The sequence below is a fragment of the Lepidochelys olivacea genome (genome assembly GCF_965140295.1).
Source record: "Lepidochelys olivacea isolate rLepOli2 genome assembly, chromosome: 1".
In the NCBI taxonomy this organism is placed as follows: Eukaryota; Metazoa; Chordata; order Testudines; family Cheloniidae; genus Lepidochelys; species Lepidochelys olivacea.
Window position 1 is genome coordinate 178,464,279 of NC_140411.1, and position 27,880 is coordinate 178,492,158.

Consider the following 27,880-nt stretch of genomic DNA (forward strand, 5'->3'; position numbering starts at 1 on the left):
GAATTTTGGCAAGTGTAGGAATTTCTTCCATCTTTCCAGAAGTATCAAAATGGAATTGCTTGTGCTCTTCTCTCTAAACTTTTGTAAACTTGAAGCATCTTGTACATCCTTGAAAAAAATACAGCACAATCCTTAGCCACTGGCTTTTCTTGAAGCCAGCAGTATGTTACGGCATCAAAACGGTTTGCAGTTACATAGAAAGCTTAGCTTCTTTTGCTAGTTTTGTTTTATTTTGGTATACAAGAAACTTTTGATGTGATGGTGATGGCAATACAGAAGAAGACTGCTCAGATTTACAATAAAGAAAAAAAACTATTCAAGAAAACACCTTGCTGAGCGCTAAGATGGTCTCAAAAGACAAACGTCCTCTAAAGAAGCATTGCTTCCGCCTCCTGTCTTACTCCCTTTCCTCAATTTGTGAGTCATAATAGTCTGTGAGAAAGGTGGATGTTGTTACTGTGACTACATTAATAAGAATTAGTATTTGATCAAATTTGTACTCACTTGTCTGTCCTCCTTGCACTTTTAAGTTAAAATGAAGTGAAAAAGACTCAGAACCCCTGTTTTTTAATGCTTTTTGGCAGCATAGGCTAAACCCACCATTTACTTATTAATTTTTTTATTGTGACTCCAATGATAGCCTAATCTCTCTTCCTAATTAAAACAAAAAATGGAGACTCTCTTCTGTTTAGCGAGGCCAAATAACTTTTTGTTTATTTGGAGAAGCATGGAAAAATATTACCTGCTTTTGCCCAAAAGATTTACAGTATGGTGGTCCTAATAGATCCATCATTCCCTATGGATTTGGGTGGTAGTGGTCCAGAGGGCATCCAGTTTATTTGTAGCTGGATGCTTTGACTGCTCTTCTCTTGGTCGATGACCCTTGTGGCATCTATCTGCAACTTTATTGCTCCTGGTTAGATAGCACTGTTACAGCCATCTTTAGAATTCCTTGGAAGTTCATCTGGAAGCATGCTTCTGTTGGTGGACATTACAGCTGGGTGTCACTGCAATAGAAGGAACTACTGTGTACACACAGCACAGATACTCTGGTTTCTACACTAGCTACTTGTTCGCTTCAGGGTGCATTGAAGGTGTAGGTGATAACCAGTTCCTATGGCTTTTAAAGGTAATCTCAGAGTAGTAGTTAAAATTGATTAAAACAGAAGATGCACACAGAGCCCTTTTGGTCTATTAAGGCATGTTGGTAGTGATAGTTGTGGGAGCAGCAGATTTAAAATTACCTATAATGTGTATCACTTTTTAATCAAAATTCTTAGTTGCTCTAGTGACAAGCACTATAGAAGTTCTTTATTAAAAAACCCCAAACCTGGTTTGGTCCACCTCTAAACTTGAGGGTCTTATCATGTGTCCATTTAAGGAATGGTAGTGAGGGAAGTAGTTACAAAAGTGCTTGAGGTGGATCGTGATCTCACAGCTTTTCATGCCCGTGGATTTGTGTTAAGTCAACAAATTTCTCCAAACTAAAAGTCTTTTGTGTGTGGTGGTTTTTTGCCTGGTCTTTAGAATGTTTTGGGACATGCAATACGTTATATAAAGTAAAAGGTTCTGCTATGGACTGATATTTTCCTTGTTGCTATATTCATTTTAATAAGGGCACTTTTAGAAAACATGACCCCTGGTTATTTGTGCATATGAAATAAGTGTTAAGTCATAATCCTAGTATAGCAAGTCCAAGTTTAAAAAAAAAATCAAAGAGCTATTGTCTCTGAATCCAAAGTTCACTGTTTTACATAGATATTATAGTTTTTATGTTGAAGAAACACTGTCTGGGTAGTGGGGTAATACATTTTTCTGTATTTACTTCAAAAATGGTCCTGTCTGGGAGGTCTTACTTTCTGGAGTTCAAAGTTATGTTTATTTTGCTGACATAAACCATGCATTACGTGTAAATCTAACACACTCAGTGAAGCGTGTTAACTTTCCTAACAGTAAACCAATCCCTGGGTGCTGTGATAGACTGTTGTGCAGATACTCGTGTGTGTGTGTGTGGTTTTTTTTGTCTTCAGATCGAGCATGGAATTGTTCAGGAGAACTAATGTACCCTTGGGCTCCTGAAGGATAGGCTTTCCGGGTTGGAACATTCTGAAGGTAAATCTTTTCTTTGGGTTAACTATCTTTGACATCCGATGAAGTGAGGTGTAGTTCACGAAAGCTTATGCTCAAATAAATTTGTTAGTCTCTAAGGTGCCGCAAGTCCTCCTTTTCTTTTTATCTTGACAGTATCATTATTTAATTAAAAAAAAAAAGTGTCCGTTGGCTGACTCTCTACCATATACTTTTAATCTTAAAATGTCCTGTATAATTCTATCTATTTTTTGAAGTTAAAACTCGCCAAAGCAAGAAATGGAGAAGTTTTTATACAATGTATACCCAAGAGGCAGAAATAATACATTTTGGATGTTGCATTTTTTTGGTGTGGAACTGGCTAGTGGGCCCTAAGATCTTCCAGACTTGTTTGGGAGGTCATTCTTGGATAGGGAGGGATCCTGTTTTCTCACATTATAAGACTGAGAGGGGAAATAAAATACAAATTTAAAAATGATTTTTTTTTAACCTCCTATAAAATGAGCTCAACCCATAATATATGTAATACGAGACAGGTGAGCTTATATGGGAAGTGACTGGTATTTTAAAATGGTTAATGAATATTATCCTACTTATTGCAAATGGTTTGCAGACATTTAATGCCACTATCAGTTTGTCGATATATGCTAACTTTGTCTCCATTTCTCAAATCCTGTTTCCCTTTGGTATATTGGAATCATCCCTTTAGTCTTCTCCAAAGATTGCCTGCTTTATGGCCCAATGCTGAAAACACTTAAGCATGTGAATAACTTTAACCACTTGAGTATTGAATTCAGTAGCAGTATTTGCAGAATAAGGCCATTAATGAGCATGAAGAAAAATGAAATGATTGGGCAGGGAGTGGTTGCAGGGTAGTCTGTTTGTTTTATATCAGGACAGTGGGGTGGGAATAGGTATTGTTTCATATTCTCTGTGTATATATAAAGCCTGCTGCAGTTTCCATGATATGCATCTGAGGAAGTGAGCTGTAGCTCACGAAAGCTTATGCTCTAATAAATTGGTTAGTCTCTAAGGTGCCACAAGTCCTCCTTTTCTTTTTGCGAATACAGACTAACACGGCTGCTACTCTGAAACTCTTAGGAGTGTTTACTTGGAAAGGACAATGTCAATGTCAAACCAACAAACAAAAAAGAAGCAGTAACAGAGCTGTACTCGGATTTTAAGACCACACTGAAAACTCAAAAGTACCTGGCTTATCAACTTCATAATTGTAATCAGTGTGGTTATAATAGATTCTTATTCTGATAAACCAATCCATGTACCACCTGACTGCAGCCCACATACTACCAGTAGTGGATGCACTACAGTTTGAGAACATCTGCACCTACACAGTATATTCAAGGATAATCGCCAGAAAATCTGCATCATGTTGTTAAACTTTAGATACTTGAGTTTCAGAATCCATTCAGTATCTTTGATTTTTGCAGTAGCTATCAGTCAGGATATATCTTCGCTTAGAATACTGCTGCTGTAGCACTTCAGTGTAGACACTCGCTACAGCGACAGGAGGGGTTCTTCTGTTACTAGTTAATCCACCTGCCTGAGTGGTGATAGCTTGATTAAGAAGAATGCTTTGGTAGACCTAGCGCTGTCTATACCAGGGGTTAGTTTGGATTAACTGTCACCCAGGAGTGTGGATTTTTCACACCTCTGAGAGACATAGCTGGGTTGACCTGACTTCTTTGGTGTGGACCTGGTCTCAGTCCATGATTCTTTAGTTTGTTACATTTAACCACTCAGAAGAGTGTAGAGGATGATCTCTTGACTTGCTCTCGTATTTCTTGGTAATCTTGGCAACACAAGGTTGTTGAAAAGTTAGTTATGACTTTTGCTGATCTCAGAACCACCGAGTTATAAAATTTACTATTAAAATACATGGGTTTAAGTGGCCACTTTAAATTTATGAATTACTATTGTCAACAGCAGATGTTCCTTATGCTGTATTGTGCTTAATAGAACTGTGGCTTTTGTGGAAATGAGTATTTGAATATATCACAAGTGGGTTGAAGGTTTTGTTCAAAGAGCTGTGCTTATCTTTTCTTTTTTTTAAGAAAGTGGTTGGTTGTGCAGCACAAAAATATATTTCCTTCATGGGTTCTAAAAGTCTGAATTGTAAATAAATGTTGTGCATTAAGTATATCAACTTGTCAAAAAAAGGTAGCTATTTGATAAACTTGAGGGAATATTTATTACCTGTTTATGCACAGCATATATCCTGATATGTTTAAAATTGCTTTTTCTCTGCCCATGCAGACCAATACAAATTTTGAGTTGGTGACCATATTCTGTATTGTGGTACAAACAGTCTTGTTATGGATGGTTTTTGTATTCAGCCTATTTCAATGCACAAGCTTGCATTACAAGTTGTTACAAACGGTTGTGCTGTATTCTGCCCTGAAACTACCTCTTGCATTAGAATCAGACATTTGTTCTTGTCGTTGGAATTGGTTTTTTGGATATCAGAGTTCTAGATCATTAGGGCAATTCCCAGAAGATCTTCTGAGTTCTTAAGCAAAAGTAATTTGCGTGTGGTAGGGAAGTACCAATCATCCTGCATACCAGAACAGATTTATTCCTTAAAGCAAGAGCTCTCAACCTGTGGGCTACAAGTTATGCTACTAAGTAAGAAAGGTGTCTATTCCCCTATTGCTGAAAGAGGGGTGAGCCCCAGATACATCTCAATCCTCTTTCCCACAACAGACCATCAAGGAATGTGACATGGAAAAGGTTGAGAATCCCTACCTTAAAGATATTGCAAGTGAATCATTTAAGGCTAGAGTCTACCAGTTGGGGTGAGTAGTATCTTACTCTGCAAGTAGTACAACAGATATCACTGAGGCCATTGAAGGAGGAAAGTATTACCCAATGTGAGCAAGGACGGACAGAACATTTGCCGTCAGTGAGGAGAAATTGACATCTTAAAAATAAAATAGTGATTTGTTTTACAGGCTTCAGTGATCATCCATACAATAATTTACCATCAGAGTGGATTATGCAGTTTAAAAAAAAATGCGTAGAATGGGCAGTTTGAGGAAGGATGGAGGGCGAGAGCAAACATTGCAGTATTTTTTATTTTAAAGTGATTTAGTGACACTTTTTTGTTCTAGGGAGCATACTATACTTCATTACAGAAGAAAAAGAAACTGTATTTTTCTGTGAATGCGGGTTAGTGTTTTTAGTTAGTGGTTATGCAGTACCTTCTAGGATTTAACCCTTACATCACTGCCATTTTCCATTTTGCCTGCTAAATGAATTTGATAATATGATGTCTATAACCTTCGGGTTAAGAAAAATGACCCTTATGCTTTCAGTAGCTTGGCATTTAATATTTTACAGCAAAGTTTTTAGTTTAACATATGTGAACTTGTACTGGATAGGGTTAATAGGCTAGAACAAAAGGTCAAAGCATAAGGCATTAGGCTTAATTAAGGGAGAGCAGGAGTGGCAGGAGTATGTGACAGTTAAATGGGTTTCCCACAGACTAATGTCGGTTACAGTGCAACCATGCCTCAATTTAAGTGGGTTATTTTGTGCAAAGGGCAACAGTGATTAGCAGTTTGACATGCCAGACATTTCTAGCCAATCCCATCTGTTTTAGAGGTTAAGAAAGCACACCTTTATGAGCTGATGGATTGAATTGTGTGCCTGTCTGGTAAAGATTAGAAGTCCAAGGCCAGTGCAGTAAATGTCAGTTGCTGAATATTGTACTTTCTTGGTGGTTCTTTGTTTTAACTGTAAAGTGTTTTGTAATAGGTATAACTGCTATTATAGTGTTATAAACATTGACTATAGAACAAGAAAAAAACTGCAGAGATTCTGAAGCAGGTGTCTTGAATTGAAATAGGTCAGGGTGTGGGCACATTTGTTTTTAAATTTTATTTTAAACCTTGAGCTGTAATGCTTGTTCATCGTATAAAATCTTTTATATGAGTTACTTTGTTTCGACATGTGGTGCATGATTTTTCTTCACAACCATCACTTTTTTTTTAAAAAATGTATTTGTCCAGTGGTTAATTGTCTCAGTAATAATCTTTCAGACACAAATTAAGCTGAATGTAAGGAGGTTCTCTACATTTAAAAATGTCTCTGACTTCACACTTAACTTCATAATACTCCCCTAAACCTCTCCACTTTGTTACTTGACCAGAATATAGATAGATAGCATGTGTGTGTTGTCGTTTTTTTTTTTTCTTCTTTTTTTGCTATTACATTGCCTGCTCCTGTGGATCGCTTTCCCAACTGTGTCATAAGTCTGCTTACGAGCCTAAAATAAAATGAATGGTACAATAAGTCTGATTGTTTCTTGTCATCTTTATGACTTTCTGAAGTCAGGAAAGTAACATCACTATTGATATAAAACTATTAAATTGTTGAGGCAATAAAAGTATTTTTGATGTTCAGAGTTCATACATAGTGAAAAGTGGTTATCCTTCTTTAAAGTCACGCAGAGATCAGGTTATGCTGTAAGATATGAGATGTGGGTAGCTTCAAAACCAATGTAAAGCATGCTTTATACAAATAAGCACCCCACATTAAATCATTGACTATGAATGAGAGTCACGGTAACTTGTTGGTAGCTTTAATAATTTCTTAAAGGGAAATAATACAATGAAATATCTTTCTCTGTTTGATTAAGACTACCCTGGCTTAAAGTAAATGAATGCTTAAAGTTTTGAGTTTTTAACTGGTTCCATTCCCTCAATTCCAGCTATGGTAGTTATGGCTGTACAAAAAAGGGAAACTAAATCACAGTATACATCCATTAATGCTCTGACTCTATCTGTTACAAAATTAGTCCATTTCCTAAAATTTTAGTTTCTAGCATCCCACAAACTAGTATAATTTTCTTACTGTCGTTCAGGTGGGGGGAAAGGGGGTGAATAAAATATTACTGATACATACCAATCTCTATTAATCTTGTGGAACTGTGTTCAGAGTATCTTTGGGGCATTTATAACTGATATGTAAAATGAGTTTTGCTTTATCACATACAAGGTGTCCTCATCTTAACTGAATTTGTGGTACCCCCTTCATTTTTTTTTGAGGGAGAAATTCTTTCCTTTGACTTTTGGTTGGAAAAACATGGAGATATTTTCACTGTCTTTTTTTAAGAGGGGTAAGACAGCATCATTATCTTGCAGTTAATTCAGTAACATGGAGCTGAAATGGGTGTATTCAGCATCTTGTTCTCCGTGGAATATCTATTGAAATTATTTGGATCTCATACATATTTACATGGAAAAAGCATCTTGCCCTTCTCTGTGGGGAGAGAGAAGGTGAACAAGCATAAATTTTATAATACTCATTGCTTCACTTGTACTAAATCATTCTTAAATTGCAGAAGGTTGGCTTGAGAGTTGTGTAAAAGTGCTTGGCTAGTAAACTAAAGCTGTATGGAGACATCTAATTTATTACTAAAAACCATTGTCAGCTTCAGGGAATTGATGTGCGGTTGCTAGATCTCAAATGCAATACTTGAGATTTTTATATTCTCACATTTTGTAAAATTTAAAATGCTTTTATAAAAGACAAAAATTGTAATTGTGCTACATTTCAGGTAATTTTATTGCTATTGATCACACCTAACACATTATTCAGTGCAAATATGATTGGGAATGGGATGGACTTGGTATCAGTCTTCTGCTGGTCCACAGAATAACATACTCTGTTCATACTAAGTGGTCACTGTTACAATCTTTACGATGCTGTTTGTATGTAATTTTGGTATTTCCTATAGTAAGTAATAGCACAAATACTGTAGTAAATTGAATTAGGTAAAATAGTAAAGATTTTAATGACAACGGCTGTGCTGGATATTTTCTCTCCTTCAACCTCAGGGGTGACATATTGGGCCCCATTAAAGTCAATAGTAAAACTCCCTCTGATAGGATTTCACTCCTAAACCTAACACCACTTATGTGATCCATGAGCTACAATGGCATGAAGGTAATACAGTGCCTTTTCCTACTGCCTACATTACGAAATAAATCAGTGCAAAACATTCCCATTTCATATAACTGAAAATAGTGATGTGGTGTTGGTAACAATCACAGCACATTTGGCAACCAACATCATCTTGCTCTTAATATTCTCTGTGCTCTCAATTAGAACGTTATAAAATATTCATCTTGCTTACATTGGTCGTTACGCATTAAAAGCAATTTTAATTGTCCAGTGTCTCCCTTTTTGAATCCGATCTAAAAATTGGAAATATGGTGTTATACAGTTCAGCTTTTTAAAACGTTGTTCCTTACATGTAATTGATGAAAAGGCAGGCGCTTGTTGATATCATGGGCCCTAAATAATTGGTGAGAAGAGACTGCCACAGCCTGTTTGAGTAAACTGCCCCATGTGTGTATCTCTTCATTTTACTTTTTCCATACTCTATGACCTTGCAGTAATTGACTTCAGTCTGGAACAATTTCAAAGTCATGTAAATGTAATTAAGGTATTGCTTATCATCTTGCAGAGTTCAGAGGCAAGCTTATTGGCTAGAAAGGTTTGTTTACTTAAAATGGAAGGTCAAGCTAAAGTTAAACTTTTTTTGCATAAAATGGTTTTGTAATATTTTTATTTAGCTGCTAGAGAACGTAATGTTTGGAAAAGCAAATAATAGTTTTATTTGACCTCGGGGTGTTTGCTGAAGCTTGCTTTATTGAAGAAATTTATTTCCATTCCACAGTGTTTGTGGTATGTTGTCTTCATCTCCCATCCTCCAAAGAACTCTCCATTAAAGCTAGTGTCTTATGTCTCCACCTATCAGTACTGAAGGAAGTTCAAAAACAGCCAGTCATAATTAGTATAAATAGTCTAGTTAGCCCACTCTCTTCCTCTTTCTCTCCTTTCCTGGTGCTTGGATGTCAGGTTTTGGTAATCAAATAATCTCTTTTTTTTTTTATGTCTTTTCCTCTCAGTCTAAGCAGAAAAGACAAGGAAAAATATAAAAACAGTTAAGTTACATAATTTAGTGACTTAATTCCCTTTCTCTTTCAGTCAACCCTCTGTTTCTTGGTCAGAGTAAGAAAAATGGCAGCTTCTTAGGCTTATTTCCCTTTCTTTTCTAGTCTGTTTGGTTTAAATACACTCAGTTCTTTCAGGTTTCAGAGTAACAGCCGTGTTAGTCTGTATTCACAAAAAGAAAAGGAGTACTTGTGGCACCTTAGAGACTAACCAATTTATTTGAGCATAAGCTTTCGTGAGCTACAGCTCACTTCATCGGATGCATGCCGTGGAAACTGCAGCAGACTTTATATATACACAGAGAATATGAAACAATACCTCCTCCCACCCCACTGTCCTGCTGGTAATAGCTTATCTAAAGTGATCATCAGGTGGGCCATTTCCAGCACAAATCCAGGTTTTCTCACCCTCCTCCCCCCCCCCCCCCCACACACACATTCACTCTCCTGCTGGTGATAGCCCATCCAAAGTGACAACTCTTTACACAATGTGCATGACAATCAAGTTGGGCTATTTCCTGCACAAATCCAGGTTTTCTCACATCCCCCCCACCCCCATACACACACAAACTCACTCTCCTGCTGGTAATAGCTCATCCAAACTGACCACTCTCCAAGTTTAAATCCAAGTTAAACCAGAACATCTGGGGGGGGATTGGGTAGGAAAAAACAAGAGGACACAGGCTACCTTGCATAATGACTTAGCCACTCCCAGTCTCTATTTAAGCCTAAATTAATAGTATCCAATTTGCAAATGAATTCCAATTCAGCAGTTTCTCGCTGGAGTCTGGATTTGAAGTTTTTTTGTTTTAAGATAGCGACCTTCATGTCTGTGATTGCGTGACCAGAGAGATTGAAGTGTTCTCCGACTGGTTTATGAATGTTATAATTCTTGACATCTGATTTGTGTCCATTTATTCTTTTACGTAGAGACTGTCCAGTTTGACCAATGTACATGGCAGAGGGGCATTGCTGGCACATGATGGCATATATCACATTGGTGGATGTGCAGGTGAACGAGCCTCTGATAGTGTGGCTGATGTTATTAGGCCCTGTGATGGTGTCCCCTGAATAGATATGTGGACACAGTTGGCAACGGGCTTTGTTGCAAGGATAAGTTCCTGGGTTAGTGTTTCTGTTGTGTGGTATGTGGTTGTTGGTGAGTATTTGCTTCAGGTTTCGGGGCTGTCTGTAGGCAAGGACTGGCCTGTCTCCCAAGATTTGTGAGAGTGCTGGGTCATCCTTTAGGATAGGTTGTAGATCCTTAATAATGCGTTGGGGGCTGAAGGTGACGGCTAGTGGCGTTCTGTTATTTTCTTTGTTAGGCCTGTCCTGTAGTAGGTAACTTCTGGGAACTCTTCTGGCTCTATCAATCTGTTTCTTTACTTCTGCAGGTGGGTATTGTAGTTGTAAGAAAGCTTGACAGAGATCTTGTAGGTGTTTGTCTTTGTCTGAGGGGTTGGAGCAAATGCGGTTGTATCGCAGAGCTTGGCTGTAGACGATGGATCGTGTGGTGTGGTCAGGGTGAAAGCTGGAGGCATGCAGGTAGGAATAGCGGTCAGTAGGTTTCCGGTATAGGGTGGTGTTTATGTGACCATTGTTTATTAGCACTGTAGTGTCTAGGAAGTGGATCTCTTGTGTGGACTGGACCAGGCTGAGGTTGGTGGTGGGATGGAAATTGTTGAAATCATGGTGGAATTCCTCAAGGGCTTCTTTTCCATGGGTCCAGATGATGAAGATGCCATCAATATAGCGCAAGTAGAGTAGGGGCTTTAGGGGACGAGAGCTGAGGAAGCGTTGTTCTAAATCAGCCATAAAAATGTTTGCATACTGTGGGGCCATTCGGGTACCCACAGCAGTGCTGCTGATCTGAAGGTATACATTGTCTCCAAATGTGAAATAGTTATGGGTAAGGACAAAGTACAAAGTTCAGCCACCAGGTTAGCCGTGACATTATCGGGGATAGTGTTCTTGACGGCTTGTAGTCCATCTTTGTGTGGAATGTTGGTGTAGAGGGCTTCTACATCCATAGTGGCCAGGATGGTGTTATCAGGAAGATAACCGATGGATTGAAGTTTCCTCAGGAAGTCAGTGGTGTCTCGAAGGTAGCTGGGAGTGCTGGTAGCGTAGGGCCTGAGGAGGGAGTCTACATAGCCAGACAATCCTGCTGTCAGGGTGCCAATGCCTGAGATGATGGGGCGCCCAGGATTTCCAGGTTTATGGATCTTGGGTAGTAGATAGAATATCCCAGGTCGGAGTTCCAGGGGTGCGTCTGTGTGGATTTGATCTTGTGCTTTCTCAGGAAGTTTCTTGAGCAAATGCTGTAGTTGCTTTTGGTAACTCTCAGTGGGATCATAGGGTAATGGCTTGTAGAAACTCGTGTTGGAGAGCTGCCGAGCAGCCTCTTGTTCATATTCCGACCTATTCATGATGACGACAGCACCTCCTTTGTCAGCCTTTTTGATTATGATGTCAGAGTTGTTTCTGAGGCTGTGGATGGCATTGCGTTCCGCATGGCTGAGGTTATGGGGCAAGTGATGCTGCTTTTCCACAATTTCAGCCCGTGCACGTCGGCGGAAGCACTCTATGTAGAAGTCCAGGCTGCTGTTTCGACCTTCAGGAGGAGTCCACCTAGAATCCCTCTTTCTGTAGTGTTGGTAGGGAGACCTCTGTGGATTAGTATGCTGTTCAGAGGTATTTTGGAAATATTCCTTGAGTCGGAGATGTCGAAAATAGGATTCTAGGTCACCACAGAACTGTATCATGTTCGTGGGGGTGGAGGGGCAGAAGGAGAGGCCCCGAGATAGAACAGCTGCTTCTGCTGGGCTGAGAGTATAGTTGGGCTGAGAGTATAGTTCTTTCACTTAGTCTTTTGGACTTGCTCATCAGTGCCACCCTAAGGATGAGTAGAGATTGCTTGAAGTCCTCTTGGCACTGGGGAAACTGATTACTTTCCAGGAACCACTGCAGAGATGGATGCTGGCTTCCCCCTTAGCCATTTGTTCAGTTTGGACTCTGGGCCTAACTCTCCACTGTCTTGCACCCTGTGTAGTCATTTACACCCAACCAGCGTGAGTTCAAAAACATTACCAAATCAGGATGGCAGCATTTTACAGTCCCTTTGCATTCAGTAGGCACAGGTTAAAATGATAACGCAAGGTATGAGGCATTGGAGAATCAGGCCCGTTGTCTCTAGAACTCAAGTTATCCTTGGAGTAAAATATCAAAAATGAAAGCTTGTCATGACCTTTTTGGTGGAGCTCTTGAACACAGATGCCATTATTTTCTTGCTCTCAAACCTTTCTATGAAGTAATTTCACAGGGTGTTATTTTGGAGAGCCCTGTTTCCATTTTTGAAGCCACCTTTCTAGGGACCCTTAGTGCCAAGAGATGTGATATGACCATTTCTCTCTTCTTCAAAGCAGCCTTATGAAGGCCTTGTCCTTGCATCTCCTTCTGTTCCATCTGCTAAATGTAGGACGTGGCTTAACCATTTCACAAAGGGGCATACTCTTGCTTTCTCAGACTTCAATGGATTAGTTTGTTTTGACACTGAACTTGAGCCATAGAGCAGGAGCTAACATATATGATGACCCAAAAAGCTTAGTCTCAGGCTATAATAATGGTAGGGGGCTGAACCAGGTGTGTTACTCTGGTACTTGGCCCAAAAAACAGGGATGTCTTTTGATCCTGACTTCTAAATCATAAAATAATTGAATAACTTTATGGGGGGGAAAAAAAGGCTAGACTCTTATCTATTGCATTTATGCTTATGCTTTGTAAGTCTTAAAGTGCTTATCTGTATTCTCCCCATATGCCTGGGGCAAGGTCAAGATTCTAGGTCATGGGCGATAACAAAAATGCACAGGAACCCACAACCTGTCCCTGACTTTTACTAAAAATACCCTGGGGAGCGTGTGGATGAAAAACATAGCGTGGCCAGGGCTTGAAGCTGTTCTAGCCCCGCTGCTGCTCCTGTGGCTGGGGCTGACTGCTGCTGCTCCAGCCCCAGGGAGGCTGACCCAACCCCAGCTGTTGCTCCTGTGAGCTACAGGGCTGGCTGCCGGGCTGCTGCTCTAGGGCTGGCCACTGCTCTGGCAGCCTCAGGACTGGCCCAGTAGATGTCATGGAGATCCTGTAAAGTCACGGAATGTGTGACAGAATCATGTCCTTAACTATGATTCACAATTCTGATAGTTTTCAGATCTGCCGGGTCTTCCCAAATCTCTAGCTTCGGGGCTCCATTTTTCACCACAACCCTTCTCTACTGAATCATCCTCATGGGATGAGGGACTGCTTATTGAGATGGAGTCACTCTTAATAGGCACATGAGTGTTTCAGATAGTGGACAATTTTCTGACTGCTTAGGGTCATATTTTTAACGGGGTACAAAAGACGGAATTCCTAATCCTCTTCATGCTCCCTGTGGTTTGTTTAGGATTTATAATTGAGACAATGTTTTGGGTTAGCAGACTGAAGTTTCACATGGGAAGAGTGCACTACTGCAGCCAACATATTCAGGGCCTTGACTATGCAAACACTGACTGTGTTTTGCCTTTATCTGAGTAAACTTCAGCATTAAAATAGCTGTGTGAGTCCAAGCTTCTTCAATTGCCCCTCATATGCCTTTGGGAAAACTGTTGCTTTGGGGCTTAACTTTCCTGGAGAAATCGGCATGCGCGCATCACAATTAGATACCAAGAGCACTGAAACTCTTCGCATTTCAGCTACATGACTCTTTTTTGGACATCAAAGGAAATTGTTGCTGTGCTTGTAAAAAGCGATTCAGAGCCTTAAGTCTCTCTTACTTGTTGGATTAAGGATTGTGTGAATTTAACATACAAACACTTTTGCCTGTCTGCTTCCTAAAGGTTATTTGTTGGCAAGGTGAAGTTGAGTCATAATATTGCCACTTCTAGGGCTGCTATTTTGAGCTAATCCTTGTTAGTTTATCAGTTATACTAACTGGACCAGCTGTTGTCTGAGGTGTTTTGGCAGAAAAATGCTTCAAGAGGCTACAAGAAAGTAAGCCCATTTCTGTTACAGGGCCTGATCCAATTCCTATCAAAGTTTGTGGGAAACTTAAGTTAATTTTAGTGGGCTTTAGATCAAATCCTTAAAGAAGGACTCATCACAGCTACTTTTTCAAAAGAAACTTCCTTTCTAGAAAAGCGGGGGGAGGGGAATATGGCAAGGAAGTATGATTTACCTGCAGTTTGTGTTATCCCATTTTTCTCCTACCCCGTTCTCCTGTGTATCTCCAAACATTAACCTCTTTTCAAATGTTAACCTGAATTTCTTTCAGTACTGAATGAGAAGGAAGTAGGTGGGGCTAATTCATATCCTCAGACCATTCTTGCTTCCTGGGAAGTGGAAAAACATCATAATAGCAGTGCTGCTTCCTTTAGAGGAGGAAGAACAGGACTCTCTGATCATTACAGTTACCACTAAGGAAATCTGTTTTAAGGTTGATACAGGTGAAACACTTCGGCAGAAATCAATGATCATGCAAATAGAAGCATTTCTCTCTCTGCCTCTTGCTATTAAAGCAATGTTTCGAAACATGCGGGAGGAAGTGGATCTGCAGGACAGAGAAGAGGAACGTGGGGAAAAAACTGTGACTCTGGATTCACCTTTGTCCGACTTAAAAAGATGCTTGAAAGTCATCAATGTCCATTTTTTGCTGCCCTTTCTGTGACTGTGGGAGAGTAGTTAGCACATGTGAGCTGCAAGCTCCTCTGTTTCTCCCACATGACTTAATTCAGCCATGAGATCCCGTCCCGCTTTGGGTAGCGTGTCTAACTGTTCGAGACTGAGGAGAAACTTTCAAGGAGAAAAAAAGCACCTCCCTCCCCCACCTCTTCTTAAAAGAGAATATGCTGTGGAGGAGTTAGTGAACTCTATTAAGCTGTGGTGAACTGTAGCAAGAGGCGCCTTTGTTAGTGTTTCAGAAAAGAGACATAAAATGCAGAAGTGCCACTGTATGGTAGTTGCTGTGTTCCAGTATGAATTTATGGAGTGGGGAGAAGCTAAGAGAAAGGAATGGGATGGTATATTTTACTGGTGATGGGACTGGTAATTTGAAATGCACTGACTGTCTCCCTCAGCTTTAATGGATGAGGATTAATTTTTCAGTTCTTGGACAGCTATCCTGGTATCCCAGGGATGAAGATTCAAGCACATAACAATTTTTTTCTCAAATCCTAATTTAGATTCTATATTTAAAACCTCTATCAAATGACCACATGCATGCTCATTAGGGAGAATTAGGGCATACTGCCACCTCATCCCATGTTTGAAACTGTAGCGATAGTAAAGCTGACTTTGTGGAAACTTCAGAAAAACTTAACATGATGTTTGTCATTGCTCTTCATAGAGTATAAGGTATATTATTTTTATGGTTTTCATATAGTTTTCTAACGAGTAAGAATAGACCTCTTCAGGATTACAGAGGTCATTTAGCATAGATAAACTACTTGGCACTTTTGAAACAATTCTGCCAAAAGGAGTTTGTGTTTGAAGGCATTTCATAATTTGATGGATTAAATTAATTTTGTGTTCTTCAGAGATTCTTGAGAAACAAATACTTTACTTTCCAGGACAGTATTTTTTCAGAATGTACAGCTTGGTGTATCTGTTAAAATAAAGCTAGTTCCTCCCTCCCCACCTTTTTATCTAAAGATCTTGTCAGTTACTAATATATAGTTTCTATGAAACTATAATTTATGTAGCTAAGGGCCAGATTCTTGGTGGGTGTAAATTAGCATCGCTTCATTGACTTCAGTTGACCTATAAAGGCACTGTCTATGTCCTTATTTATGCAAGAGTATTCCTACATCATATTCTGGTGCGCTTTTTTTTTTTTTTTATTTCCAAGTGAGGCACCGAAATGGGGAAGAACATTGTATTGTCATGTCTGTCATTTTCAGGTTTTTTCTCCCCTGCTCACCTCATTCATAAGAGGGTTATGATATTTATTTTTTTGGCATGTATGTATGAATGTATGTATATGTATGGCAGCAGGTTTTTGAAAATCACTTGTATTTGCCAGATGTGCTGTTCACTCTTCAGAATTTGCTTATGTGTTTGGTTTGCATTAAGGAAAGGGTGGAGGGAAAATAAGTGAAAAATCAAGAACAATTTTAAATGCAGTTGTGTAATGGCTTTGTGGGGCTAGCATAGCAACCAGCAGGCAACTTGCCAGAAGGCAGCACGTGTTTTCATGCTGTTAGAACAGGGGTTTTCAAACTTCATTGCACTGTGACCCCCTTCTGACAACAAAAATTACTGCGTGACCCCAGGAGGGAGGACTGAAGCCTGAGCCTACTCAAACCCTGCACAGGGGGAGGGGGCGGCTGATTCCAAAGCCTGGTGGGGCCAAAACTGAAGCCCAAGGGCTTCTGCCCCAGGTGGGGAGCCTGTAACTGAGCCCCGCCATGCAGGGCTGAAGCCCTGGGGCTTGGGCTTTGGCCTCGGCTGGTGAGGCTCGGGCTTTGGCCCCAGGCCACTGCAAGTCTAATGCCAGCCCTGGTGTCCCACTTTGGGGTCCCAACCCACAGTTTTGAGAACTGCTGTATTAGACTGATACTAAGGACTTTGACCATTCATGTGAGCTGTGAGGTCCATTCCCTCAGTATAAGTCAGTATACTACACTATTTTCTAGAGCTGGATCTTCAAATGATGTAAATCTGCATAACACCCTTGAAGTCAGTGGAGCTTCATGATTTACACCAGCTGAGCATCTATCCCCTGTATTTAATTTGAAGTATTCGTTGTGTATTTTTTAATTTACTGAAACACATTGGTCTTGGTGGTGCTGACTTATAAAAAGGAATAACATAAACAACTGGTCTACTGAGGGGCACTTATTACTGCTGTCACAGGAACATAAATGTGGGAGAAAAGTAGTATTTTGGTTTTAGTATGTTCCTGTGAGAGCAAGTGTTTTATTAAAGCAAGAGATTGTTTTGGTGAACTGTTTCAGTGTATTATAAAATAGACAGGTGTTCCTGCCTAGTAGTGGAGTAATGAGGTTAGAAGTAATGCCTTGGGGTAAAATATGGCTCTTTCAAGTTGGGTGTACTTGGAGACAGAGTGGTTCAGTGTGTCCCTTCTGTCTCCTTTCCCACAAGCAGGAGTGAATCATAACACTGCTTTCTGTGCTGAGTGCCTGGGGAGCTGCTGCACTGAACACACACTACACATCCAGGATGTGAAAAGCTGGCATCATCTGCCTGGGAACCTCTGCCTGAAATCAAAGGGACTCGACTTGCTCATGTTCTTAGGCGCTTTACTGAATTGGGACAATCATGCTTCCTTGTGTGCTGCAGATACTCCAGTCTACACTCCAGTGACAGTTCTAAGTTCTCCCGAGACATAATTTGCTCCTCTGCCATTTTTTGTGATGTAGATAAGTGTGTATATATATTCAGTTCAGTAGTACCTTACAAGGTGGGACAATTTACAGATTATTCAGTGTGAATAAGAGCGTCTGAATCTGTCGCTTTTATATACATCTTAAGACACGTTAGCAAAATTGAACATTCTAGCTAGTTGTATGCCACTGTCATTATGGAGTGGATCAAATGAAGCTTATTTGTGCCATCACTGAGTAGTCTCTTTTAATAAGATGTACAATACTAACACAACTCTGCTTCTATAAAAGCAGTGTAAAATGAATGTATGCAGCAACAATTTCTCTTCTGATTCATATGTACTCACCACAGGCTTTTAAGTACAGCACCTTTTTGTGATAAATTGAGGTGTGTGTTTAAAGATTATATACAGACAGGCTTTGATGTTTAAAACTGCCACCTTTTTGAGCTATATCAATTTTAAACATTTTTCAACACTGGTCAAAGCATCGTAGGTTGAAGTATATTCACTAGGGAGAAAACTGGCACCAGCTTTAGATCCTTAATATCCTAAAGCCTACGGTATGTTTGTTCTGTTGCAGGGCTGTTGTCAAGACTGGTTAACCTAGCCTTAGACCTACTAGCTTATGGGTATAGACAGATATGTTCACAATTTCTCCTGTTTCTAAAATCTGCTTTAACAATACCTCTTTTTGTGTGTGTGCGTGTGCGCAAGGTAGCTATATATACAGAATGGTGCCTTCTGTGACAGCAATCGTGTAATGGCATGAATACAGTAGGAAGATATGGGTCTCAGCCAGCATGTACTGCTTGGGTCTTGTGCACATGGTTGACTTTCTTTCCTTGCTGGATTTGGCATCTATTTTAATGTAAAATAGTTGGATATGAACACTTTGGAAAAATTTGAGGCTGACTGACTTCATTTCTTCCTTGCTTTCATGAATGGTGTCAACAGACACAGTAAAAAAAATCTGCAGCATGGGATTTGAGCTAGTTCCAGAAGACAATCTAAGGGAGAGACTTCAGAACATATTGGAGCACTTCTGTGTGTATACGTACGTGTGTGTGTGTGTGTGCGGGGGGAAGAGATGATGAATCCTGGAAAGACTCACTTCATTTTGATCTCTGAAACAGACCGGTATCCCTCTCAATTTGGGATGCAATATTGAATAAATGAGGGCCGGGGACACACTGTAATAACGAGGGATACACAGATTTATATATCTGAGGAAAATGGAACACTCCTTTTTCTTTAAATTTAACAATACACTTCCTATTTTAAATTATTATTTAGTATTATAGTAGTTTCAGGCCCGCCGACAGCAATTCTGAGCCCCAGGGCCATCCCTTATGGGATGCGGGTCCCGTGGCAGAAGTGACAAATTCATCACTTCTGGGACTGACTGCGTTGGCCAATCGCACCAGCCCGTGGGGCCGTGAGTGGTTGCTACCCCACGTGTGCCTAGGAGCCCTGCAGCCTGCCTGGGCGGTTTAAAAGGGCCCAGGGCTCCCAGTCACCACCAACAGTGGCTGGGGGCCCTGGGCCCTTTTAAACTGCCCAGCCCCTGGGCAGTTTTTTCCCCCTTTGCTCCACCCTGTCAGCGGGTCTGAGTATGTGCTGTACAAACTCATAGTAGAAAAGAGTCCCTGCTCTAAAGAGTGTATAGTCCAAACAAACAAGAAAGGCAAAAGAGGAGGGTGTAGTAGTGGTATTAGTGGTGTTAGTAGTGTGTAGTAGTGGTATTCCTATTATACAGATGTGAAACTGAGGCACAGAGCTATTAAGTGATTTGCCCATGGTCCAGTGGCAACACTGTGAATTGAACCCAGATCTCCAGAGTCCCAGTCAAGTATCTTGACCACAGGAACAAATTTCCTCTTTATGCAGAGTTCATGATTTGACAGCTTCACATGCTAACAACATGCAGGGTCAGAAGTTACTTAGTAGAGTACAGGGGAATAGAACCAGAGGAACTGGGTTGAAATTAGCAAAAAGGAATATTTAAGCAAAAATATCGGTGTCTTCCTAACAGTGCACTCCATGATACTCTGGATTAGATGCCAAGGAAAAGTGGCTGAAGCCTTTCCTAAGGGGTAGATAAGACTAGATGAGACCATATGTTAGACAGTACACTCCAGGAATTTTCTTCATTAGATGCAAAATAGAATAAAGGGTATTTTTCTTTTCTAATTTCCAAGAATATGAAGTGAACCAGGTAACCCTGGGTTTAAATTAAGGAAACAAAGACATTTTCTCTAGTTGGTTTCTAAATATAGGGTTGTGTGCTACTTTAATTTTACACTTGTCTATACCTTAGACTCCTTTACATGTAAGCAGAGCGGGTGTAAATAGGAGTCTAAAGTGGCATAAGCGGGGAGAGGTCTGATTTGTGCCAGTGTACTAGTCATTTCTGACTTTGACTCAAAATGTCAAGCAAACTGAATAATGTGAAATTAAAACTTTTGCCTGTTTTGGCAGACTCTCTACATTTGCAGAGGAAAGTTTGAAAGCTATGACTGAGTCATTTTCTGAATTAGGAATGACCTCCCAGGAGGCATGAGAGGAGTGACTCCTTGGCTATAATCAGCTGGCCCTTTTTTTTTTTTTTTGGACCCTTGAAGGGTGAGCCTGCAGACCAGATCACCGAGAGCAGCAGCAGGAAAAGAAAAAGCAGGTTCTTATAAATGAAGGAATACTCTTTTCTTAAAAGAGAGCTGGCTACCTCAATGTTATGAACAGTTGTGTTTTTTCTTTCCCTTGCCCCTCTTTTGCTGCTGGGTTTTATTTCAGCTGCTTGCAGGGGACTAATTAATCGCAAAGGAGTGGGGGAGAGGAAATCCTCAAGAATTTAGGTGAAATGGGACCAGAGCCACCCGGAGAATATTTGCAGTTCATGCTCTTGTACAAACCCTAATCTAGCCTATGGTGGTTCTTATTGGAAGTTTAGTTCCGGAGCCAGGCATGTAGAACTTGGGAAGCAGGACAAAATTTTATTTGTAGAAATTAAATCTGTATAGAAGTAGTCACTACAGTTAACACTTAGACCCAACTTTTAATTTAATTATTGTTGTATTAAAATGGAAATCTAAAAAGTGTTGTAGCACTTAACGAAGGATTATTTTGAATTACATAAATTCTTTAAAAAAAATAAACATATACAGTAATATATACTAAGTTCCAAAACACTGGAAAAATGTTCTGAAATTTTTAGCTATTTAAAAAAAGTAACTATCACAGCCATTTCATAACCTCCCGCCCCCCCCCCCCACAGTATTAGAAGGCACCAATCCATGTTATAGACTGTAAGACCCGTTTCTGTTTTTTTTTTAAAGCTCTCCTTGTTAGAATTTCTGTCTAGTATATTGAGTTTTTTTATAAACAAGCCTTGGCAAAAGCAAGCTTGTCCGCTGTTTGTTTTTGTTTTTTGAGTAATTATTAAAATGCTCTGGACATAACTTAAAACTCTTTAGTCAATATAGTTTAATTTGCCTAGAAATACCAACATCAAGTTCTTCGACAAGTGGTTTAAAAGGTTGTCTAACTGTACTATAAGTACTGGAAATACTTTCATATTTTCTGCTGAAATGCTGCTTTGTAAATTGTTGCAGCAATACTCAGTGAATCTGAACAAAAATCCTTATTCCTCTTACAACAGTACAACATAAGAAATACTATTCTCCCCCCCCCTTCCTTTTGTGGTACAAGAACACCCATGACACACAAATTGGTGCTAAACAAGGGAACTGGCCATTTCATCAGAACCTTGGACTAAAGACCGAGGTTCACTGCAGATTACTGTATTGTGTAAGTATATGAACAAATACACAACAAAACAGCAAAAAAAAAAAAAAATCACAGAATGTATATCGTAAACTTTATTTTGCAGATAGTTTTAACTAAAACCTTCAAAGTAAATTGTAAGGTAAATATTATTTTCAAAAAGGGAAATTATAGTTAAGAGGATCCATTACAGCATCTCCGATTGAAACTGCTCAGAGGTGGTAAAATTCACCCTACACTAGCTGTGAAAAGATTTAATATGGGCCTGAAGGGCCAATTAACTTGCCACCTTGCACCTGGAGTGTGGGCCAAGAATAAAGATAAAGCCCAGCTGGGCGAGAGCACGGTTTGTTTCCATAAAGAGCTGGGTGAGCTTTGTTGTGGGGAGGAAAACCTGAGGAGTGGAGATTAGGAGTTCCTGCTCCCTGAAAAGCAGCCTAAAAGAAAGTTGAGAAGGAGAAAGGGGCAATGATGGGACAGGCTTCTCCAGGGGTAAGACCTACCAGGAAACTGCCTGAACCCCTCAGTGGGGGAGGAATGGGCCAGCCCCTGCATTGTAGGGTGGATTGAGGCATGGGACCGTCTGAAGGTGTGCCCCTGCTGCTTTGACGAGATGGCTGCCAACTGAGCCCAGCTGGACTAGAGGTTTGGTTTTTGTGTATTTTTGTTGGACTCTGATAAAAGACTGGCCCTGGAGGGGGGAGTACTCTCTGAAGTTGTCTGGGTGGAGTAGGCCAGAGGACAGTGGTGGGGAACTGAGGCACAGCTGCCCCAATGCCACATCTGGCCACAAGGGTTCATATTAAGACATCAGCCTAGCACAAGTTGGGGGGGAAGCCACCAGGGTTTTTTTTATGCTAATTAGAAACTGTGAATTAGTAAGGTTATGCTATAGCTTGCACAGCTTTCTTGTTAGAGGGAGAGACTGAGACTCACCTCCTTACTTACAATAATAACTTGAGAGCATATGAGTGAAAAGTGTGTATGTTTAAATTGAGGAATATGATGGAGTGTATTGCAGGTATAGTATTTTTGTGACCAATTGTGGGTGACGTACTATTTCTGTTTGAATACTTTATCTTGCATTACTTGGAAGCCAAGACAGTCTAAATGACAGTAGGGTTTTTGTTTTTGTTTTTTTCTTTTTTATTTTATGGAAACTGATGTTTTAGTTGCCTTCTGGTGTCTGTTAGCTTATTTAAAAAAGCAACATTTGACACCAGCAAGTATGTATTAAGTGTCACATTGTAAATTAGTCTCTCTCTCTCTCTCTCTCCTATTTTTAATACTTGTTTAGTAGCTCAACCTTTTTTGATTATTTATATCAGATGCTAGACCTTAGGATCTCTGTATTGCATAAACAAATAATATTAAAACATGACAGATGTCTTTGGAATGAACATTGTACAGTGCTGCTGGTTTCACAGATGACCAAAATGGACATATCAACAGGCGCTTTCATATCTGTTGAATTACTGCTCTTAAATATGATTCACTTTTCAAATTGACAAAAATAATCTGAATATTTTTGCTTAAAGTAGTTTTTCCAACTTTAAACGTGTTTACAAATGTACTTTTATTGAAATATAATGTCCATTTCATGATTATAAATTGGTTTTTAAAACTGTTATATTCAAAATTATATATCAACTGATTTTCAATAATGCTGTTTTGAGGCAAGTATAGCAATCAGTTTGTGTACTGGATATTAGTTCAGTGTTAATTGCTCAGGCTAATATATAGAACCACTGCAAGAAAAAAATTTTGTTTTATAGTAATACAAATGGACCCTCAACAATAGTGGTGTTGCAAGGAACTTCTGATATTACGTTTACACCATAATATAGCTATATGTAATATTGAAAGTGATTTCCTGGCATTTGGACATGGGAAAAGCAGTAGGCTGCAACCAAACCTTAAATGTAAGGAAAAATACTGATTGTTTTGGAAACCTTCCTTTTGTTATTGAGTAATCTTTTACTCTTTAATTATTAATCCAATCAATCAATCAATCTCTCTCTCTCTCTCCTTTAAAATGCTCTTTCATGCTGCGAAGTCTCAAGAGTTTGAAGCTTCCCAATATTTGTTCTGATATCATTGGGCAATTGATTGATAAGCAAGTATTCTTGGAATTCTGGCTGTATTTTCTTCACAAGAACACATTCCGTGGCTTGCCATTCTGCTGTGACTATTGGCAGGAGTTGCAGGGGAAGATGTAATTGTATGAATAAACTAGCTCTCAGGATTTTTCCAGGAGCTCTCTTGAGAGTGTGTTTTGAGGCTTTCTTACAATTCTCTGTACTTAATTTGACCCAGATTCTGCCAGACTTATTCAGTGAGTGACCCCTTTTCGAATCACTGGGAATCCTGGGAAAATAATCCAGTACAAACAGTGATATTGGAATCTGGCCCTCTGTCACTTATCAGCCCAAGTCTAGGAATGGGGTTCATTAACTTTGAATTCTTTCATTTTTGCATTCGAAGAACGCTATTGTTTGTCTTACATAACTGTTAGAGAGCTTATTCCTTCACTCTCCCACTTCCCTGGTCCTTCTCACATGAACAGAGAGCAACAATACCCGAAGTCCGAAGGTGCAAACAATTTGATGTTTATTGGGGTGAACTTCCAGCAAGCTTAAATACAAGTTCCTTTTCCTTATTTCCGAATCCCAACTTACTTCCTGTTTGCCCCTAATTTATATAGTAATATTCTTAGCTATACCTTAACCAATCATTCTACTAAAATTTAACTAACCAATCCTAACATATTGTAACATGATTATGTAACCAATTATATCCCACCACCTTAATTAGTTTACACCCAGCAAAATTAATTATACAGCAGACAGGAACAATCACAGAACCAGACAGAGATTATACAGACAAACAATAGCAAAGTGGGAACTATAATGGCAAGACAATACAGAAGTGAGGATTTCACATCCCAGTATTGATAAGTGAGTTCTTGCCAGACAGGATGCTATCAAACTAAGTTTTTCTTTTACATTTTCTAGGCACTTCCCTTTCTCTGGAGCTGATAAGCACTATCAGGACAGGATTAAATTCCTAACAGCCCAATAGCACCTTCTTTCCATGTGACTACTTTGGAATGTGAGGATGTGACCGGTCGCTTCCCAGCTTATGGCTGCCTCTGTCGCTTAGCCAAAGGCCTTAGCCTAAGAATGGGGCCCCAGACTGTCACAGTAAGAGAAAGACCTTACATTGGCAGACAGTGATTTTGATTCTTTCTTTTATACCTCTAACTAGCCAAGTGATAAAAATACGCCTAAATTCTTAAAGTACAGGCCTTTACAGACAGGCCTGAATATCTATATCCTAACAATAACCAATTTTCAATTTTTTTATCTACGCTTTCCTTTCTGCACAAGATTAAGTTGTTCTGAGGTATCTCTGGTATCGTCTGGATATTTTGGGCTTCCTTCAACCCCTTTCATGCTGGTATTTGCTCAAACAATGATGACAGCCTTAAAATACCCATTTGTTGGTTTCTCCCTCAAGATCTTTACACTTCCTTGTGTGCTGCCCAGCTCTTAAATAATCCATCAAGCCACTTCCTTCTCCTCTCAGATCCTCCTGCAAGACTTTTTGGTGTGATGACACTAACAAAACAGCCTTGCAACAATGGTTACCCTGTATAGCAGTCGGGGAGCGCTGATTTTATTTATTGAAAAAAGAAATTAACTTACAGGCTCAGGGTTTCAAATGATCTCATCCTTCTCTGGAGAGAAGGAATTGCCCCAAACCATTCTCTGTCAGATGGAGCTCCAGTGAGTGGGATTCTGAAACACTTTTAGTGATCTGTCTGGTGGAAGATTGAGGCAATTTGGCTTGTTCTTCTGTCAATATGAAGGCAACCTGCAGCTCTAGGTCTCATTTGCTTCAGAGCCAGATACTGCGAAGGGTGAGTCCATGCACTATGTAGACAAAATTGGTATGTGGGTGAGAGCAAACTGGTGAAACTGAAGATGCAGGTACTACTAGGAGGTTGGAGGAAAGGCTGTTTGGAGTGTAGTAGGGTGGTTTCTGCACCTGTAACTGAGGGTGTTTCATTTCACCTTTTTGCCTCAAGACTTCTGCACTCTGGGGTTGCTCTTGAACACCTTTCTGCTTCTGTAATTCCAGGAGTGTCCATGTGTAAGAATTTGCCTTATTCAATTTTCATTAGGCCAACTGTTTTCTTTAGGATACGGACTTTACTACAGCCCTTTGTGCCTTTTGTAACTTCCACATTGGACTACAGAAATGTGGTATTCTGAGAAGTCTTCAAGCTTAGCCTCGAAGTTTGACTAAGGGCTTGTCTATGCTTACCGTGCTGCAGCTACGGCTCTTAGTGAAGATGCTACCTATGCCAGTTGGAGAGTTTCTCCCATTGTTGTAGGTACGTTGACAGGAGAAGCCCTCCTGTTGATGTTGCACTGTCTACTCGGGGTTAGATCTGTATAACTATGTCTCATGGTATGGATTTTCTACACCTCAGAGTGACATAGTTATACCGACATAAGTTTGTAGCATAGATCAGGGTTCACGAAGAATGCAGCTGCCTGCCTCTTAAGTGGAGTTGTGTGATGTAAACATACAACTGCGGTTCTTCAACTGCTGCACTGGCTTCCTATCTGGTTCTGGGTGCTATTGGCCTTGGTCACTGCAGCCCGACATGGCTTTGACTCAGGCTGAACGAGTGGGCTGCCATTTTGATCCAGCATGAAAATTAATGTTGGTTGGGATGTTCGACCTGAATTGCCCTAGATTTTAATGTCAAGTAGCCTTTGGCAGGAAGTTCTCTGAAGGACTTTTGAATCTGGAAAGAGCTCCACAACTTGGCCTGACAGTCAGTTTGCTGACAGGGTGCAATGCCGGGCCCATCTCATTTCTTTGCCTAAAGAGATGAGGAATTGTTCTAGGGCTTGTTCGTTTCCTCTTTTTGCCTCTACAAAGAGGCAGGTTTGCATGGGTTTTTAGTTACTAAATTTTGGATCTGAGCCGTTTGGGACAACACATAGAATCATAGAATACCAGGTTGGAAGGGATCTCAGGAGGTCATCTAGTCCAACCCCCTGCTCAAAGCAGGACCAATCCCCAATTTTTGCCCGAGATCCCAAATGGCCCCCTCAAGGATTGAACTCACAACCCTGGGTTTAGCAGGCCAGTGCTCACACCACTGAGCTATCCCTCCCCCCACAACTAAAAATCCAACACAGGGAGGGGGAGAAACAAAAAGGGAGAAATGTGTGGTTTGATGTGGTATTTTTCTTTAATGTACGTTTGTTAAAACGAAAGCGACTTTTTTCTTTGGATAGAAGGGTGAATTTTATTACTACATGTATTTGGCTCATAGAGTTCAAGGTAAGAAGGGACCATCATGATCCTCTAGTCTGACCTCCTGCACATTGCAGCCCACAGAACGTCACCCACCCGCTCCTATAGTGACCCTTTACACTCTGGCTGAGTTACTGAAGTCCTCACATCATGTTACAGAAAATCCACCATTTACCCTAGTTTAAACCTGCAAGTGACCTGTGCTGCAGAGGAAGGCAACCCCCCCTACCCCCCCGGGTTTCTGTCAGTCTGACCCAGGGAATATTCCTTCCCAACCTCAGATATGGCAATCAGTTAGACCCTGCGCATATGGGCAAGATCCACCAGCCAGACACCTGGGAAAGAATTCTCTGTAGTAACTCAGAGCCGACCTCATCAAATGTCCCATCTCTGGCTGTTAGAGATATTTGCTGCTGGCAGTCACAGATGGACTACATGCCACTTTAGCTACTTTCATTAGACCAGCAGTTCTCAAACTGTAGGTTGTGACCCTGTTTTAATGGGGTTGCCAGGGCTGGCTTAAACTTGCTGGGGTCTGGGGCCTAGCCCAAGCCCAAGGGCTTGAGCCCTGGGTGGTGTGGCTTAGGTTGCAGGCCCCCTATCTGGGGTTGAAGCCCTTGGGCTTCAGCTTAGAGACCCCCGCCCAGGGCGGTGGAATTTGGCTTTGGCTCCCCACCCAGGGCGGTGGGTCTTGGGTGGGCTAAGGCTTCGGTCCCCCCTCCTGGGGTCATGTTGTAATTTTTGTTGTCAGACGGGGATCACGGTGCAATAAAGTTTGAGAACCCCTGCATTATACCATTTTCTCAGTCTTGAAGCCAGTTAGTTTTTTTGCCTCCACTGCTCCTCTTGGAAAGCTGTTCCAGAACTTGACTTCTCTGATGGTTAGAAACCTTCATCTAATTTCAAGCCTAAACTTGTTGATGGCCAGTTTATATCCATTTGTTCTTATGTCCACGTTGGCATGTAGCTTAAATAACTCCTTTCCTTTCCTGGTATTTATCCCTCTGATGTATTTATAGAGAGCAAACTTCTCTCCCCTCAGCCTTCTTTGGTTAGGCTAAACAAGCCAAGCTGTTTGTCTCTTCTCATAAGGTAGGTTTTCCATTCCTCTGATCATCCTCCTAGTCCTTCTCTACACCTGTTCCAGTTTGAATTCATCTTTCTTAAACATGGGAGAGCAGAATTGCACACAGTATTCCAGATGAGGTCTCACCGTGCCTTGTATAATGGTACCAACACTACTTTTTCGAGTGATTGCTCATGTGTATTCCACAATAGGTGTGCGTGCTCGCCACATGCATCGGTGTCAAAGTTTTTC

General features: G+C 40.4%; 1 protein-coding gene across 3 annotated transcripts in view; it reads left to right on the top strand.

The window, feature by feature from the left end:
• Positions 1–27,880, top strand: part of NRIP1 (nuclear receptor interacting protein 1) — a 97,776-nt gene that overhangs the window by 7,255 nt on the left and 62,641 nt on the right. The window contains exon 1 of one of the 3 annotated variants that reach the window (XM_084628458.1): positions 2,082–2,112. The exons of the other annotated variants lie outside the window; for them this stretch is intronic. The gene's annotated coding sequence lies outside the window, so the exon portion shown is untranslated. Of the gene's footprint in view, positions 1–2,081; positions 2,113–27,880 lie in introns of those variants that run through there. 3 annotated transcript variants of the gene reach the window in all.